Source organism: Salvelinus namaycush, chromosome 12, assembly GCF_016432855.1.
Source record: "Salvelinus namaycush isolate Seneca chromosome 12, SaNama_1.0, whole genome shotgun sequence".
NCBI lineage: Eukaryota > Metazoa > Chordata > Actinopteri > Salmoniformes > Salmonidae > Salvelinus > Salvelinus namaycush.
In genome coordinates this window covers 48992880-49012066 of record NC_052318.1, presented here as the reverse complement: position 1 = coordinate 49012066, position 19187 = coordinate 48992880, and the positions used below count along the sequence as shown (strand labels likewise).

General features: G+C 42.6%; 1 long non-coding RNA gene across 1 annotated transcript in view; it reads left to right on the top strand.

The window, feature by feature from the left end:
• LOC120057369 overlaps positions 1-18925 on the top strand; it is a 133657-nt gene extending 114732 nt beyond the window's left edge. The window contains exon 3 of the long non-coding RNA XR_005477910.1: positions 18155-18925. This is a non-coding gene — a long non-coding RNA (uncharacterized LOC120057369). The remainder of the gene's footprint in view (positions 1-18154) is intronic.
• Positions 18926-19187: the final 262 nt, after the last annotated feature.

Below are 19187 nucleotides of genomic sequence, written 5' to 3'. Positions count from 1 at the left end.
AGACAGCAGCATCAACATGATCTTCTTAGTGACGTGCAGTGATCATTTTCAGATGGAACTGTAAGCAGGCATAGGTGTGTCTTTGACGGCTAATACAGCACGGCTTGGAACGCTGCTTGTCCATCAACATCCAGAATCCAAACCAGTTTTATAATGTATTTTATAGTTGGGCTTACTGGTAACAGTATGGGTTAAGTATTGTCAACGGGTTCATACTAACAAACATGCACACAGGCCTACATGTAATATGCACTCTCATTACTGATGTGCTATTATAGCAGGCAGATCTCTAAAGAGTGACTTTGAAATTGGAAGTCTATCCATTTCTTGGGGATGTCGGGAAATGTCTTCAAAAGCAGCCACTAGGGGTGACAGCGAGTGCTATTACCATCAAGTACGCTTGGGTAATCTCTTGACTATGGATCAAAAGGTTACGGGTTCGATCTCAGTGGTGAACATTCATTTTTTTGATATGTTTATTTTAACCCTATCCCAAACCTTATTCCTTACTTTAACCATTTGGAATGAGTGCCTAAATCTAATATTTTAACCTCATCCAAAACCATAACCTTCGAAATTTGACATTTGGAGCAACTTTGAAATGTGACGTTTCGAGAAACGTGGATAAATGTCTAATTCTGCAGTGAGACACACATGCACACAAATTCAAGCACGCCCTCACACGTGCACAAACAGTGACTGTCAAAAAAAGGCTTTATGATCCCTGACTGGTGATTCCCTGAATTCCCATGGTGACCCAGAAGCTGAGAGAGAGAGAGAGAGAGAGAGAGAGAGAGAGAGAGAGAGAGAGAGAGAGAGAGAGAGAGAGAGAGAGAGAGAGAGAGAGAGAGAGAGAGAGAGAGAGAGAGAGAGAGAGAGAGAGAGAGAGAGAGAGAGAGAGAGAGAGAGAGAGAGAGAGAGAGAGAGAGAGAGAGAGAGAGAGAGAGAGAGAGAGAGAGAGAGAGAGAGAGAGAGAGAGAGAGAGAGAGAGAGAGAGAGAGAGAGAGAGAGAGAGAGAGAGAGAGACTATTCCAGGGCCGGGTGGGGCAGGAAAGAGCACAGCAGACCTCCGTGAACCCAGTCACAGCTACTGAAAGTCAGTGTCTGACAAGGCAAAACACACGTGGCACTGATTGGTGGGGCGGAACAGAACACAGACTTCCACGAACTAACTCAGTCACTACTGGAAGTCTGTGACAAGGCAAGATACAGTATGTGTCACATGATACATTGGCTGGCCTGTGATTGGTTCAATTGGCATTGGAAAAAAGGAGTGTTTGAAGTATGGCCTGGTTCTTGTTTGAGCTCATTCTGTCTACTAACAATCCATTCAGTCCATGCAGTGTCTATTCTCCCAAACCCAGAACTGAAATATTGCGTAATTCCATCAGATACTCAGTTAAGTTCTGGGGGCAGACGTGATACAAAAGATACTAGAACGAGGAGCGGAAGCAGGGCGGTAACTCCACCCACCTCTCTTTACAAGTTACGCAGTTCTAAGGGCCAAATGTCCCTTCCCCCTTGCGAAATTCGAAATACGCGAACACCTGTGAAATCGTGATCTGTCCAAATGATCCTGCGCACCGGGTCGTTGTTTTGTCATCGCATCCCACTGTCTGTTGACAGATGCTACGATACCAGTTATGTTACATATGTCTGTCCACGAGAGATTATGCAGTGTCTAACAATACATGCAGTGGGTTGTACAGTTTATGGAACTGAATTTTTGTCACAAGGTTTTTGTGTAAGTTAAAGCAGAGAATCCTTTCACTCCCAAGCATCTTGGTTGCATACACTCTTAGAATTTTTCCCCCCAAAATGGTTCTTTGACTGTCCCCATAGGATAATCCTTTTTGATTCCAGGGAGAACCCTTTTTGGTTCCATGTAGGACCATTTCCACAGAGGGTTCTACAAAATGGGTTCTTCAAAGTGACAATTTAGAACGGAAATTCATTTTGATATGCTATAGTAGGCATAATGCAGTACCTGCATTTTGTAGGTGTGTACACAGTGATCCATTGGCTGCTAAAGCGATTCAATGGACTGTTATCTCTTAGATGCAAGTACCCTGCTGTTGGTTCATTCTGTAAGAGGCTTATCTGCTTGAAATTTTAGGATCTTCATGGCATTATAGTATCTCATCTGTTTAGCTCCTTCTCAGATCAAAGGGAGATGTTACCAGTTGCCCCTTGACACCTCTGTAAACAATGTGGTGATGTATGACATTTTGGGGGGTGCAACTGGTTTTATCACTCGTTTGGCAAAAAGTTGTTCTCTGTATATTTGTGTTTGTTTGCCTGTTCTTTGGATTCTGAGCTTTGTGCGACTGTGAGTGAGGCGGGTTAGTGTCTCTGCAAAGTAAAGCTGTGTTTTTGTGTGTGGTGTTTGGTATGTTTGTGTGTGCTCTGAATTCCTCCCGCATTGCAGACAGTCTGAGCAAGGTGCATGATGGGAAGGTGGCTGGCTGGCTGGCAGGTGGGGATTTGGGGGTTCGGGGGGAGGTAGGGTGAACGGATGTGGCGGCAGGCCAGAATCAATTGGCGGTGTAATGAGATGGCCCGATGCCAGGTAACCATGGAGCTACTCCTCTCTTTCTGCTTTCTCTCCCTACTCTCTCCATCCCTGTCTACCAGAGCAGGGTTCAAAATGAAACAGAGAGAGAGAGAGAGAGGAGGGGCGGAGGAGAGAGATGAGGGGGAGAAGCGGAGGGAGGGGGAGACGATGGTAGGGACAAACAGACAGACAGATAGACAGACGAGAGAGAGATTTTTCTTTTATTACAAAAAATTACTTGAATAAAAACCACTAAACTTTACTTCATTTAAACAGACCTAAAAAGTTAGAACCAAGCACCCCTCCTCCCCCTGATGCCCCACACCCCTACGCAGTCCCCCAAACAGTTAATCAGCCCCCCATATACATGCTCCAGTGTTGAGCCTGCACCAGCCCCAGCATCATCTCATGTTTCCTGGTCTTGCACACTGCCATTTTTGCATGCCCCAAAACGTAGTTAACTAGGTAGTTTACTTTGCATGTTGGCGAGGCTAAATCTAGACCCTCCAACGTATAGGTCCAGAGTCAGCCCCAACCCTAGTCAGGTACATAACCCACCGAGGACAGAAAACAACCGTACCTGCCTGGAACAATAAAAAAAACTGATGCTGCACTGTCTCCTCCTTCCCACAGAACAGACACCCCCTCCCCACTGATGGATCAAGGTGCTGTTCATAGCAGTATCCCTGAGAGAGAGAGAGGAAAATTATTTGAGGAACAGAACCCAAACCGGAAAAAAAGTGATCTATGCTGTTCCAGAAGAGAACTGCTATTTTAAAAGTATTGGAACTGGTTAATAACATTATTTTATGTTCCAGGCAATTTTATCCAGTCCCACAAAAATCACAACGAAGCTCCTATGCAAAGCCCTAACTCTGTCACTCAGAAACTTATTCCAGTTTTTGCCTGGTAGCTGGAAATCTTTGCCTGTGTGTGTGTGTGTGTGTGTGTGTGTGTGTGTGTGTGTGTGTGTGTGTGTGTGTGTGTGTGTGTGTGTGTGTGTGTGTGTGTGTGTGTGTGTGTGTGTGTGTGTGTGTGTGTGTGTGTGTGTGTGTGTGTGTGTGTGTGTGTGTGTGTGTGTGTGTGGACTACCTGCCCCTCCCCTCTGAAGCATAGTTTACTGTATCCTACTGACAACATTACATTTCGAGAAGAATACATACACTTTTTTAATGTTAGTTACGGATACTATAGTCACCACATTTCACATTGCATTTATTAACTACAAAAAGGTAAGATGTGTTTTTAATTCTAGTGCTGTTCGGCACACACAAGCTTGTTAGCTAGCTAGCTAACTTGTTGCACCAAACATTGTGACTGGCTGAGCAGTTTGTGTTTTTGTCTTTCATTATAGTTCAGTCATACTATTATGGCAAGATACAATTAGCTCTTAACGACTTTCGTATACAGATTAAATCACTTACTCCTTAGCAAGCTGCTCTATCCACACTGATTGGTGAAGTAATTTCATGTCGAGCTAAATGTAAAAAAAAATACATGATTTCAGAGGTTTAATAAGGAACAGAAAAGAACAATGTACTTTTTTGGGTCCGAACAGGTTTCAGAACTAACTTTTGCTGGTCGGGTTCAGTGGAACGGGGGAAAAAAATGGTTTTGAATGAAAAATTATTTTGGTTCCAACCCTTTTCTGAAATCCAGACATTGTTATTCTATAGAGGAGATGGTCCCACTGGTTGCCCTCTAGGTTAAACGAATCAAAACATATTTTATATTTGAGATTCTTCAGAGGATCCACCCTTTGCGTTGATGACAGCTTTGCACATGCTTGGCATTCTCTCAACCAGCTTCATGATGTAGTCACCTGGAATGCATTTCAATTAACAGGTCTGCCTTGAAAAGTAAATTTCTTGAAATTCTTTCCTTCTTAATGTGTTTGAGCCAATCAGTTGTGTTGAGACAAGGTATCAATCAATCAATCAGTCAAATGTATTTATGAAGCCCTTCTTACATCAGCTGATGTCACAAAGTGCTGTACAGAAACCCAGCCTAAAATCCCAAACAGCAAGCAATGCAGGTGTAGAAGCACGGTGGCTTTATAAGCACGGTGCAGGTAGGGGTTGTATACAGAAGATAGCCCTATTTGGTAAAAGATCAAGTCCATATTATGGCAAGAACAGCTCAAATAAGCAAAGAGAAATGAAAGTCCATCATTACTTTAAGACATGAAGGTAAGTCAGTCCGGAAAATATCCAAAACTTTGAACGTTTTTTCAAGTGCAGTCGCAAAAACCATCAAGCGCTATGATGAAACTGGCTCTCATGAGGACCGCCACAGGAAAGGAAAATCCAGAGTTACCTCTGCTGCAGAGGATAAGTTCATTCGAGTTAACTGCACTTCAGATTGCAGACCAAATAAATGCTTCACAGAGTTCAAGTAACAGACACATCTCAACATCAACTTAAGTGGAGACTGTGTGAAATCAGGCTTTCATGGTCGAATTGTAGCAAAACCACTACTAGAGGACACCAATAAGAAGAAGAGACGTGCTTGGGCCAAGAAATACGAGCAATAGACATTAGACTTGTGGAAATCTGTCCTTTGGTCTGATGAGTCCAAATTGAGATTTTTGGTTCTAACCGCGGTTGGTGAACGAATGATTTCCGCTTGTGTGCTTCCCACCGTGAAGCATGGAGGAGGTGTGATGGTGTGGGGGTACGTTGCTGGTGACACTGTCTGTGATTTATTTAGAATTCAAGGAACACTTAACCAGCATGGCTACCACAGCATTCTGCAGCAATACGCCATCCCATCTGGTTTATGCTTTTAGTGGGACTATCATCTGTTTTTCAACAGGACAATTACCCAATGCACCTCCAGGCTGTGTAAGGGTTATTTGACCAATAAGGAGGGTGATGGAGGGCTGCATCAGATGACCTGGCCTCCACAATCACCTGACCTCAACCCAATTGAGATGGTTTGGGAAGATTTGGACCGCAGAGTGAAGGAAAAGCAACCAACAAGTGCTCAGCATATATGGGAACTCCTTCAAGGCTGTTGGAAAAGCATTCCAGGTGAAGCTGGTTGAGATAATGCCAAGAGTGTGCAAGGCAAAGGGTGGGTACTTTGAAGAATCTAAAATATAAAACATATTTTGATTTGTTTTTCACTTTTTTGGTTACTACATGATTCCATATATGTTATTTGATCATTTTGATGTCTTCACTATTATTCAACAATGTAGAAAATAGTCGAAATAAAGAAAAATCATTGAATGAGTAGGTGTGTTCAAACTTTTAGCTGGTACCATATCGTATTTAGACCACTTGACTTTAATAACAAAGCAAAAACAGTTTGTAATATATTTTTGCAAATGAATAAAACTTAAACTGAAATGTAACATTTACATAAGTATTCAGACCCTTTAAGCAGAACTTTGTTGAAGCACCTTTGGCAGCGATTACAGCATCGAGTCTTCTTGGGTATGATGCTTCAAGCTTGACACACCTGCGTTTGGGGAGTTTCTCCCATTCTCCTTTGCAGGTTGGATGAGGAGTGTTGCTGCACATCTATTTTCAGGTCTCTCCAGAGATGTTTGATCGGGTTCAAGTCCGGGCTGTTGCTGGGCCACTCAAGGATATTCAGAGACTTGTCCCGAAGCCACTCCTGCGTTCTCTTGACTGTGTGCTTGGGGTCATTGTCCTGTTGGAAGGTGAACCTTCGCCCCAGTCTGAGGTCCTGAGCGCTCTGGAGCAGGTTTTCATCAAAGATCTCTCTGTAGAAAGAGGAGGAAGGGAAGCGCTACTAAGGTACACAATAGTAAATTTTGACAGAAGGTGCTCTTTGGTAAAAGGGGTAAATTGGTCATCAAAAAGAAAGGAGGACCACGGCACTCTTCATATAATTAATTAAAATGCCTTTATTAGTATGGCATGTTCAATAGAAACAAAGTTTTAAAAATCCGACGCGTTTCGGCTGCATGGCCTTCGTCAGGCAGGATCTCTCTGTACTTTGCTCCGTTCATCTTTTCCTCGATCCTGACCAGTCTCCCAGTCCCTGCCGCTGAAAAATATCCCCACAGCATGATGCTGCCACCGCCATGCTTCAGCATAGGGATGGTGCCAGGTTTCCTCCAGACGTGACGCTTGGCATTCAGGCCAAAGAGTTTAATCTTGGTTTCATCAGACCAGAGAGTCTTCTTTCTCATGGTCTGAGAGTCTTAAAGTGCCTTTTTGGCAAACTCCAAGTGGGCTGTCATGTGCCTTTTACTGAGGAGTGACTTCCGTCTGGCCAATCTGAAATAGAGGCCTGATTGGTGGTGTGCTGGAGAGATGGTTGTCCTTCTGGAAGGTTCTCCGATCTCCACAGTGGAACTCTAGAACTCTGTCAGAGTGACCATCGGGTTCTTGGTCATCTCACTGACCAAGGTCCTTCTCCCCCGATTGCTTAGTTTGGCTGTGAGGCCAGCTATAGGTAGATTCTCGGTGGTTCTAAACTTCTTCCATTTAAGAATGATGGCGGCCACTGTGTTCTTGGGGACCTTCAATGCTGCAGAAATGTTTTGGTATTCTTCCCCAGATCTGTGCCTCGACACAATCCTGTCTTGGAGCTCTACGGACAATTCCTTCAACCTCATAGCCTGGTTTTTGCTCTGACATCCACTGTCAACTGTGGGACCTTATATAGACAGGTGTGTGCCTTTCCAAATCATGTCCAATCAATTGCATATATCAAGGATGTACAATGGAAACAGAATGCACCTGAGCTAAATTTCGAGTCTCATTGCGTCTCAAAGGTCTGAATTCTTATGTAAATAATTACACTTGCTCATTATGGGGTATTGTATGTACATTGCTGAGGATTATTTTTTTTAAATCAATTTCAGAATAAGGCTGTAATGTAACAATATATGGAAAAAGTGTTTATATCAACTAATAGCAGTAAGGCCAAATTCAATGTTTCATCAAATATTTTTTTAAATATTTTTTAAAAATTCATAAATGGGTCTTAACATTTAAAATCAAATAGAAGGAAAACAGGACAAAATATAAACCCTCCAACCTCAAAAGGCCTATGGTGTTGATGGTTCCCAAAATGAAATGATAAAATATACAGACCACAAACTTCTATATTATCCTCAGTGCTGGAATCTTCCCCAATATTTGGAACCAAGTTCTGATCCCCTCAAACCACAAAAGTGGACACAAATTTCACCCCAATAATTACCAAGGAATCTGTGCACAGTAACTCTGCAGTATCATCAATAGCAGACTCCAACATTTCCACAATGAAAACAATGTCCTGAGCAAATGTCAAATGGGCTTCTCATGCTTTGTTGATCTAAAAAAAAGCTGTTGAATCAATTTGGCATGATGGCCTGCTGTATTAACTGATGGAAAGCGGTGTTGGGGGGAAAACCTATGATATTATAAAATCAATGTACACAAACAATAAGTGTGCGGTCAAAATTGGCAATAAACACAGAGATGTCTTTCCTCGGACCGGGGGTTGAGACATGGATTCAGCTTGAGCCCCACCCTCTTAAAACATTTATATCAATGAACAGAACAGTCCGCAGAAACCGGCCTCACCCTACCAGACTGACATTAAATGTCTACTGTTTGCAGATGATCTGGTGCTTCTGTTCCCAACCAACAAGGGCCTACAAAAGAAGGCCCTTGTTTTGACCTAAAACTAAGAAAAGCCTTGACTATGTACAAACTCAGTGAGCATAGCCTTGCTATTTAGAGAGGTCGCCATAGGCATACCTGGCTCTCAAGAGAAGACAAGATATGTGTCCACTGCCCACAAAATTAAATGGAAACCGACATGCACATTCTAACCTCCTGCCAAATGTATGACCATATACTGTAAGAGACATATATTTCCCTCAAATTACACAAACCCACAATGAATTTCAACTCAAATAAAATTTTGACAAACTCCCGTATCTGTTAGGCAAAATACCGCAGTGTGCAATCCCAGCAGCAACATTTCTGACCTGCTGCCACAAGAAAAGGTCAACCATTGGGTCAGAAACACCAATGTAAATATAACCAGTGTTTATCTGCCTATTTATTTCCACCCCGTCAATCGTACATTCTAATATGTGTACATTGTCACAACACTGTAAATCCGCAGCACATGTAACATTTTAAATGTTAGGCTACATTTTTTAACTGCTAATAATATACTATTTTAAATGTTGTTATTCTCTTGATATTTTTGGTGTGTTTCATGTTTACTATTAGTCTCCAGGTACTTATCCTCCATTCTCCTCCATCTTGCCTACAGAACACTGTCATATAACAAACTGGCATCCCATGAAAGAGAAATGCAATTCTCTGCAAGTCCCAGGGACCCCCACCTCCTCCATCCCTTTTCTGTTCCTTCCTATCATCCTCCCCCTCTCCCTCTCCCTTTCCCTCTCCCTTACCTCTCCCTCTCCCCCTCTCCCAAAGTGGAGCTACTCAATTGGGTAGATTAATGGCATTAGTCAGTTTAATTTCACTGCAAATCCCTGCATTTCTTCATCAGGGCTTGGCACTCCCTCACAGTTTCACAGGCAGGCTATCTCTATCTTCTTCTCTCCCTCAGTATCTATCTTTCTCTCACACTCTCTCTTGCTCTCCATATGTCCGTCTCTCTCTCTCTCTCTCTCTCTGTCTCTAATCACACACGCTCCTTCTCTTTCTCTCTTCTCTCATTCACTATCTCCCCTCTCTCTCTCTGCCTCTCTCCCTCCTCTCCCTGTCTGTCTGCCTGTCATGTGAGATATGATGTGTTAATATTGCTGTACTCTTGGCCGCAGCAGCAGCATTGTTTTCAGGGTGATTAACACCGAGGCACCAGTTCCTGTAGATGAATAGAAATTACAAACAGATGAATATAGTAATTAGGTCCCCCTTTCTTACAAACTTTAGCTCTCCCTCTCTTCCTCTCTCACCCCTGGCTCAATGTGACTACTACAGAAGATTCGTATTGACATTTCCAAAAAGACAAGGGCTATAGCTTTCAAATGATTCACTGACTAAACATATAAACACAACATGTAAATTGTTGGTCCCATGTTTCATGAGCTGAAATAAAAGATCCCAGAAGTGGTTCATACGCACAAATAGATTATTTATCACAAGTTGTGTGCACACATTTGTTTACATCCCTGTTAATGAGCATTTCTCCTTTGCCAAGAGAATCCATCCACCTGACAGGTGTGACATATCAAGAAGCTGATTAAACAGCATGATCATTACACAGGTGCACATTTTTGTCACACAATACAATACAACATATGTCTCAAGTTTTAAGGTTTTGTGCAATTGGCATGCTGACTGCAGGAATGTCCAGCAGAGCTGTCGTCAGATAATTGAATGTTCATTTCTCTACCATAAGCCGCCTTCAAAGTAATTTTTTATACAACGGGTGGGTCTAGTCCTGAATGCTGATTGGTTAAAACCGCATTCCAGACGGTGTCTATTCGCACGTTGCCACTGGCTAAATCTATGACGTTAAAATGTCTGTTTAACTCTGTTCCATCTGACTGCGCAATCCACTGTCTCATCAGCGCAGCCAGGCACTTTATAAACTTAAGCTCCACTATAAAAAGCATCAAGACATTATCTCACATTTCTTTTAGACTAACATTTAGTTTTCAACAGCTGAGATTTGTATAAACCTTGCTGTCTGTCTCTCCAACATTTACAACATTGTTTCAATATTGAAATTCGATCTCCAGCTGTCCCATAGTAATGAACGTGTCTGGAGTCGGGAAGAGACAAGCAGGCTGGCAGGCTGCGTTTCTCAGCCAGTCGAAATCATGAATCAGCTGGCATAATTTTTATGGATAGTTTGCAGTCTTTCCAGCTACAGTTTGAAGTGATTGTGTTAGCTGTGTTGATGGCTAGCTCCTCTAAACAACAGTGTCCTGACGAGTGAGCACATTTTACATGCCAGGTGAAATCGAACCTCATTAGCTCATTGTCATGGACGTATCAAAATAAATGTCACTAGAAAACAGCATAAACAAATGCAAATGCAGCTACCTTGCTGTTATTCTTGGCTGCACTTTTTGACGTGACTGTAAGTTAGCCGTAGTTGGAGCATTTAGACAGAATGACTGGGTTGCGTCCAGTGGTATAAAGCACCTATGTAAAAATACTTTAAAGTACTATTTAAGTAGTTTTTTGGGGTATCTGTACTCTACTTTACTATTTATATTTTTTGACTACTTTTACTTCAGTACATTCCTGAAAAAATAATGCACTTTTTACTCAAAACATTTTTCCTGACACCTAAAAGTACTCGTTACATTTTGAATGGCTAGCACGACATGCACATTTTCAAATTCATGCACTTATCAAGAGAACATCCCTGGTCATTCCTATTGCCTCTGAGCTGGCGGACTCACCAAACACAAATGTTCAGTTTGTAAATTATGTCTGAGTGTTGGAGTGTGCCCCCGGCAATCCATAAATAAAAAAACAAGAAAATGGTGCAGTCTGATTTGCTTAATATAGGGAATTTTAAATGATTTATACTTTTACTTTCAATACTTAGGTATATTTTAGCAATTACATGTACTTTTGATATTTAAGTATATTTAAAACCAAATACTTTTAGACTTTTACTGAAGTAGTATGTTACTGGGTGACTTTCACTTTTACCTCAGTCATTTTCTATTAAGGTATCTTTACTTTTACTCAAGTATGACAATTGTGTACCTCTTCCACAACTGGTCGCGTCCATAGATACAGAACAAAAAGACTGAATGACCAGCCGGCTTGGGTAGCAACTCTAGATTTGTGTCGGGACTATATCTTCTGGAAGGATGAAATAGTACGAATGAATTAATAAAAATATCTTTTATGAAAATATGTCAATCACTATGTTGAATATGAATATGTTGATAACCGTTGTATAAAAGTGATAAAGCCCTCGAAGCCGGTATTTCGAGTGCCAATATATCCTCCAAACACCAGCTTCCCGGGCATCAAAAATAATCTGGTAGAACGTCCAACCGGCCTCACAACTGCAGACCATGTGTAACCACGTCAGCTCAGGACCTCCACATCCGGCTTCTTCACGTGCAGGATCATCTGACATGAGCCACCCATGCAGCTGATGAAACTGTGGGTTTACACAACCGAAGAATTTCTGCAGAAACTGTCAGAAACCATCTCAGGGAAGCTCATCAGCATTTTCTTCGTCCTCACCAGGGACTTGACCTGACCGCAGTTTGGCGTCGTAACATACTTCAGTGGGCACATGCTCACCTTCGATGGCCACTGGCATGCAGGAGAAGTGTGCTCTTCACGGATGAATCACGGTTTTAACTATCCCGGGCAGATGTCAGACAGGGTCGTGTATGGCGTCGTGTGGGCAGGCATAAGCTACAGACTTCAAACACAATTGCATTTTATCGATGGCAATTTCAATGCACAGAGATACCATGACGAGATCCTGAGGCCCAATGTCGTGCCATTCCTCCATCACCTCATGTTTCAGCATGATAATGCACAGCCCCATGTTGTAAGGATCTGTACACAATTCCTGAAAGATGAAAATGTCCCAGTTCTTCCATGGCCTGCATATTCACCAGCCATGTCCCCCATTGAGCATGTTTGGGAAGCTCTGGATCGACATGTACGACAGCGTGTTCCAGTTCCTGCCAATATCCACTAACATTCCACAAACAACAGCCTGATCAACTATGCGAAGAAGATGTTGCGGTGCATGAGGCAAAAAGTGATCACACCAGATACTGACTGGTTTTCTGATCGACGCCCCTACTTTTTTTTTAAGGTACACTGTATATACAAAAGTATATGGATACCACTTCAAATTAGTGTATTCGGCTATTTCAAACACACTCGTTGCTAACAGGTGTATAAAATCAAGCACACAGCCATGCAATCTCCATAGACAAACATTGGCAGTAGAATGGCCTTATTGAAGAGCTCAGTGGCTTTCAATGTGGCACCTTCATAGGATGTCACCTTTCCAAAAAATCTGTTTGTCAAATGTTTGCCCTGCTAGAGCTGCCCCGGTCAACTGTAAGTGCTGTTATTTTGAAGTGGAAACGTCTAGGAGCAACGACGGCTCAGCCGAGAAGTGGTAGGCCACACAAATTCACTGAACGGAACAGCCAAGTGCTAAAATATTCTGTCCTCGGTTGCAACACTCACTACAGAGTTCTAAACTGTCCGTCGGGAGCTTCATGAAATGGGTTTCCATGGTCGAGCAGCCGCACAAAAGTCTAAGATCAACATGCGCAATGCCAAGTGTCGGCTGGAGCGGTGTAAAGCTGGCTGCCATTGGACTCTGGAGCAGTGGAAATGCGTTCTCTGAAGTGATGAATCAAGCTTCCCCATCTGGCAGTCTGAAGGAAGAATCTTGGTTTGGCGAATGCCAGGAGAACTCTACCTGCCCAAATGCATAGTGCCAACTGTAAAGTTTGGTGGAGGAGGAATAATGGTCTGGGGCTGTTTTCATGGTTTGGGTTAGGCCTTTTAGTTCCATTAAAGGGAAATATTAACGCTACAGCATACAATGACATTCTAGATGAGTCTGTGCTTCCAACTTTGTAGCAACAGTTTGGGGAAGGCCCTTGCCTGTTTCAGCATGACAATACCCCCGTGCACAAAGCGAGGTCCATACAGAAATTGTTTGTTGAGATTGGTGTGGAAGAACATGACTGGCCTGCACAGAGCCCTGACCTCAACCCCATCGAACACCTTTGAGATTAATTGGAACGCCAACTGCGAGCCAGGCAACATCAGTGCCCGACCTAACTAATGCTCTTGTGGCTGAATGAAAGCAATTCCCCGGAGAAATGTTCCAACATCTAGTGGAAAGCCTTCCCAGAAGAGTGGAGGCTGTTATAGCAGGAAAGGGGGGGACCAACTCCATATTAATGCCCATGATTTTGGAATGAGATGTTCAATGAGCAGGTGTTCACATACTTTTAGTCATGTAGTGTATCTGTGACCAACAGATGCATATCTGTATTCCCAGTCATGTGAAATCCATAGATCAGGGCCTAATGAACTTATTTCAATTGACTGATTTCCTTATATGAACTGTAACTCAGTAAAATCTTTGAAATTGTTGCATGTTGCATTTTTTTTTTTGTTCAGTGTATATCACTTTCTATTTTCTGACCCAACATTTTTTTAGGATGTACCTCCCAAAACTTGCTGGGCCCAATACAGGGCCCAAAACAACCGTTCGGAGTTTAACAGGTTTAAAGGTCCGTATCAAACACATAAGCCTTCACATCTTTAATTTGGTCTAAACTGAAACAGTCAGGTCATTTAGTAGGTTGACTTCTCTTTTCCAGTCTCCAGTCATAGCCACAGGCAGTACACTATTAAAATGAAGTGCTTTGAAACACTAAAACTATTGACAACTGAGCTGCCACCAACTTAAAGGAGACGCAACGTTATCCTTGCAGTACTCCCAAGATGAAATCAACCCAGTCTTCGCTACATCGTGTACAGTGCTCCAAGATGGTCTCTCAGCTACAGGCAACAATGCTCCAAGAGTGTCTGTCTGTAGGAGAGGCAGTAGATGAGATCACCATGCAAAGAGAGAGACGATGAGATGAGGCTATTAGGGAACAAAGTTGTTGAGCAGCTGTGTTATCCCTTTACTGACTTTCTACTGTCCTCTCCTCCTTTGTCTGTCTGTCTTCTCTCATCAGTTTTCTGTTAAGAGCGCTAGAGTTTTGGATAATATGGCAAGCAACGGAAGAAGCTAGAGAGGGCATGAGGGAGGGGTAAAAGAAAGAAACAGAACAAGAGTTAGAGAATCAAGCATGATTTCTAGGACTGGATTTTGGCTTCGCTACAAACAGATGTTGCGTGTCATTTGGTTGTTAAGTAGGCAGCTAGCTAGTTAACAGCTTTGCCATCTCATGACCAGCTATTCTTAACTTTTTGGTCATAGGTTCACAATGTTTTATTTTTTTCTCAATTCTGAAATCTCTGGATGTTGTGGTTATATCTTTAACTAATATATATATATTTTTATTTTTTTATGACCGTCCTCTCCCTGGTTGAGTGATGGTTCGTTAGTCTTTGTGCGTCTGCCTGTCTTTGTGACGCGGTTGTTTTCTATTATGTGGTTGTAACCAGTGTGTTCACTCTCTGGGCCTCAGTGGACATGATTCATCAGTTACCGGAAAGAACAAAGAGTTCAGAGCCCAGAGAGACATGTTGGAAAACAAAGATAAACCTCTCTGCACTCATCAGTCCAAAGTAGTGCACTATATAGGGAATATGATGCCAGTTGGGACACAAGACTGTAAGAGGAATGCAAGACTGCTTTAAAGAAACAGCATAATTGCTCCACATTACACTGTACATTATCTGCTCTTACATTATATCTGTGTAGTAGTTAAAAGCATTGGGCCAGTAACCAAATGCTCACTGGTTCGAATAACCGAGCTGACTGGGTGAAGAATATGTTGATGTGCCCTTGAGCAAGGCCCTTAATAAGGACCTTAACCTTAATTGCTCCTGTAAGTCACTCTGGTTTCCCATTGACAGTTAACATAAGTTGTAAAGGATTTTGGACTATTGCTGCCCAATTTTTACATTCTCATGTTAGCACTGGTATTTCATATATTGCACAATATATGACAATATATTACAGTATATTACTCATTGCTCCTAGTGATTATGATATTTTGGGTCTCTGACCCCTCTTTTCTACTTCTCTCTCTTTCTCTCCCTTACTGATTGACTTTGGCTGGGTCCTGGTGGGTGTTAGTCTTTGTTCGCTGTGGGTTCTGGGTGGTTCTCAGGGGTTCTTGGGGTTCAGTGGTGTATGGGGTTATGCCTACCATGTCTGTCTGTTACCCTCTCTCCCTTGCTTCCTCACCCCTCTCCCCAGAAGGGTGTTGGCCTTTGTCCTCTGGGGGTTCTGGCACGTTCTAGGGGGTGCTGTATGGGGCCTTAGTCTGGGGTTGTGCCCATGTCTGCTTCGTCTGCCTCCCTCTTTGTTCCCCCGGCTGCTCCAGAGAGGGCCTTAGTTCTCCATGTAGACTAGGCTTCCCAAATGTCACCCTATATAGTGCACTACTGTTGACCAGGGCCCTTTGGGGGATGGGGTACCATTTGGGACTTAGTCTAGGCACTGCGACAGCCAGCCAGGGGACTTGGCAATGTGTGTCCTGAAAGTCAAATGTGTTCATTGAGATTCAAGTGGTGGCTGTGTGAGGCTGAGGCTGAGACTGTGGCTGTGGAAGAGAGGAGACAGCAGACCCTTGGCAGGGCTCAGACAGCAGACTCGGGCAGAAAAGAGAGAGTTCCCATTATTATTTACACAGCTTCTCCCTGACACTACTTTAAAATAGGTTATTTCACGTGTTGGTGGGATGGAAGGGGGTACAAAAATGTACAAAAATACATTTTATTTTCCTATTCATTTCAATGTTATTATTTTAGACCAGGCCACATGCGTACTGTTCAAAAGAATGTTTGTGTATGGTAGGGTACATACATTTAGTCATAAAATATCATTTAAATTCAGGCCTATTCATTGTAAGGACTGGAGCATAATTCATTTGGAAAAATTCCATCAATACAAAATAGTTGTCAAGGCAAGGGTCTTTGGCGGAACATTTTTGTTACTACATTCAGACATATAAGGATACCTTCCAATAGACTGAAATGGGTTGGCTGACAGCAGTACACAGATGGGATTTTTAAGATCTTGAGGTAGTCATTTAAAATGCCGGACCATTTATAATTGATAGATGTCCAAAATGTGGATGAACAATAACCTAGCCTACTAGTCTGCAATTTTCATGTTTTCATGCAGCTACAAATTTACTGCCAAACCAAAACAGAGAGAACGCAAAAATATTACTAATACAATTTTTTTCAATTTTTTTTGTATCAATGTTGTGTTTTGAAAATGTGTATCAGCCGAAATTTCATCAGCTTGGTAAATATATCCCCGCTAAACATCGGGAAGAAATTAGGTGTTAGCACGTGCGACACTGAAATGACTCCCTCTGGATCCAGAATCTCTGTGATTTTCATATCCTGAATAATATTGAAAAGGTTAAAGATATGGGTCATACATTCAGACAGAGAGACACAAAACCAGCCAGCCAGAAAATACATATCACTGCATCAGGAGGAGATTAGCTAGATGGAACTGCCAGACCGCGTACCAGATAGGCAGATAATATTTTGCCAGACTCGAGCATCATCATACAGCCAGGCACTACTGGCACTACTAGCAGCATCCTCCCTGCATGGCAGGCTGGTCCAGGCTGACCAAGGCTTCTTCCTACGGGGTGACGACACAACTGTGCGCCATTGCTCTGGCCTGACAGTGAGTGAATGGAACAAAGGGTGTGTGAGAGGAAGGAGACTAAGAGAGAGAGTTGCTCTGTTGCAGCAGGGTGAGAAGGGGTGAGGCGGGGTGAGACAGCCCTCTCGTGACAAGCGCTACTCTCCCTCTCCGCTAGCTGTAGCTCTCCCTCTGTCTCTGTCTGGCCCCGGCCCTCAGCCATTTTGGAAAGGGGAGAGAAAAGTGGCCGCTTTCTCTCTCTCTCTCTCTATGTCTTTCACTACGTGGCGTAGATTGGAAAGGCTGGGGCTGAGGCGAGGGCTGCTCTGTTATGGAGAGGGCGGAGGAGAGGTGAGAAGACTCACTAGGCAGCTGGCTCGCTCGCATTTGGGGAGAGATGGGAGACATGTTTGCAGAGAAAAGTCCGGTGCGAAAAGCAGTCCTTTTCAGTATTCACCTTTCCTTCGAAATTTCTTTTTTTTTTCTCTCCTCAATCTTCTGTTAAGCTTCTATTATTTTTTGATCTTGTACTTTCTCACACTCGCTTTTTCTCTCTCTCTGTCTCTCTTTCTTTCCCCCCTCTTTTCCTCTCTAACTTTCGCTCTGCTTTGAACATTTCTGGGTAAATTTTCCCCCTGCCTGTTCGAGGCGATATCTTTTTGTCATCCCCTTGTTCGATTCAATTCAGGGGAGTTTAAAACAAAAGGAAACGTCCAACGTTTTGGCACAGCTAAGGAGAGTCAGAACCGCAGCCAAGGACCCTGCTGGGATAAAAAAAAAACAGGCAGAATGAAGCAGCGCCAAAAAAAAAAAGAAAACACCACCCTTTCCTTTGCATGGTCACAAATTCCACTTTCTCTGTAGCCAGCCCTGAGCAGCTACAACAGCTCCTCCTCGACCACATCTCACCGTCTGCATTCAACCTTACGCCGTCTCTAGCTCGCCGTAGATTTTTTCAAACTCCATCTTGGGGGTTTGGGTTTTGTACCCCTGTTATTGAGGATAGGACAGCAGGACAGGAGGGTGAAAGAAGGAAGAAAGAAAGAGGGGGACAGTATCTTTGCTTCAATTTCAGCCGGTGATTTGCCGATATTCTCTTGTTAAAACAATGCTGCTATTATTGGGCTTTTTTCGCTAGTAGTTTCTGAACTCTTTTTTGGGTATACTGACGTTGGGATGTGTTTGTGACTGTGTGTTGTATGTGCGTGTGTGTCTGGATGTGTGATTGTGTGTGTGTGTGTGTGTGTGTGTGTGTGTGTGTCTGGTTTAAGGGTGTCAAACAGACTCTTTGCTCTGTTCACAATGTGGTTGTAACAATTTATGTGTGTGTTGTCCCAGGTCCCTGCTGTATTTTCACTGAAAGAGCCGGCCTACTCTGTCCACCAAGCCTGACTCCATTTTGATGCCAGACGAGGAGACGAGGACTGACCAGCCCTTTGGTTCCCACACCATGTTGGCTCCAGCCCACACCATTGGCTACCCACTACCACACCAGTACGTTGGCATTTCTCTTTTCGTATTTCTGTATTTTTCTATTCATTTCTCTATTAATTTCTCTCTTGGTCTTGGTTTGTCGTGATAAGTGCGAAACTGGACCTATGATTCTGTACCTCTCATTCTCTCATGTTCAACTGACCTTACCCTATAGTACCTGTATTGTTTTTAACGGTGATTGTGAATTCCTATATTTCTCGGAGATAAGTACGGTAACATAAATAAAGCGAATTAAATCTCTCCCTCGTGTGCATATTCACCCTCAGCTTGTGAAAAATATTTGACAGTGATTGTTCTGAAAGATAGTGTAGTGATGTACATAAACGAAACATGGCATTTTCAAATCAAAAATATCTTTCAGAGCCATGTTTTGTTTTGATTTACAGTTCGCTATGACAATTGAATGACCTTTTCAATTTGTAGTTGAATGTCACACGGTCTATCATTTCTGTTACACACCTTAATCAAGAGGTGTGCTGTGTTTCTGTGGTGATTAGAGTGACAAGGTGGCTCAGCAGAACTCATTGAGTTCATTGATTTACTGTTAATTCATGTGACCTTTCATTTGACTGTTGTCTTATTCATTGTTTAATTATACCTTCTGCACTATCCCCTGGGGTGACTTTCTCTATAGCAGTTATTAAAATGTCTTTATATAAGAGCTATGGCCAGATTTAAATCCATTTTAACTCGTTTTTTTTGTTTCAATTCTGCATTGCAGTATTTCTTCAACAAATGTACTCACACCCTGACATTTTATTAAGTGGTAACAGATATTATTTGCAAAGTCTGTATAGGTCAATTTGTATATTACAATTCAGAAATCAGGAAGATGGGCAGACATATCTGAAATGAAATATTTATTGTTCGTCCCGGA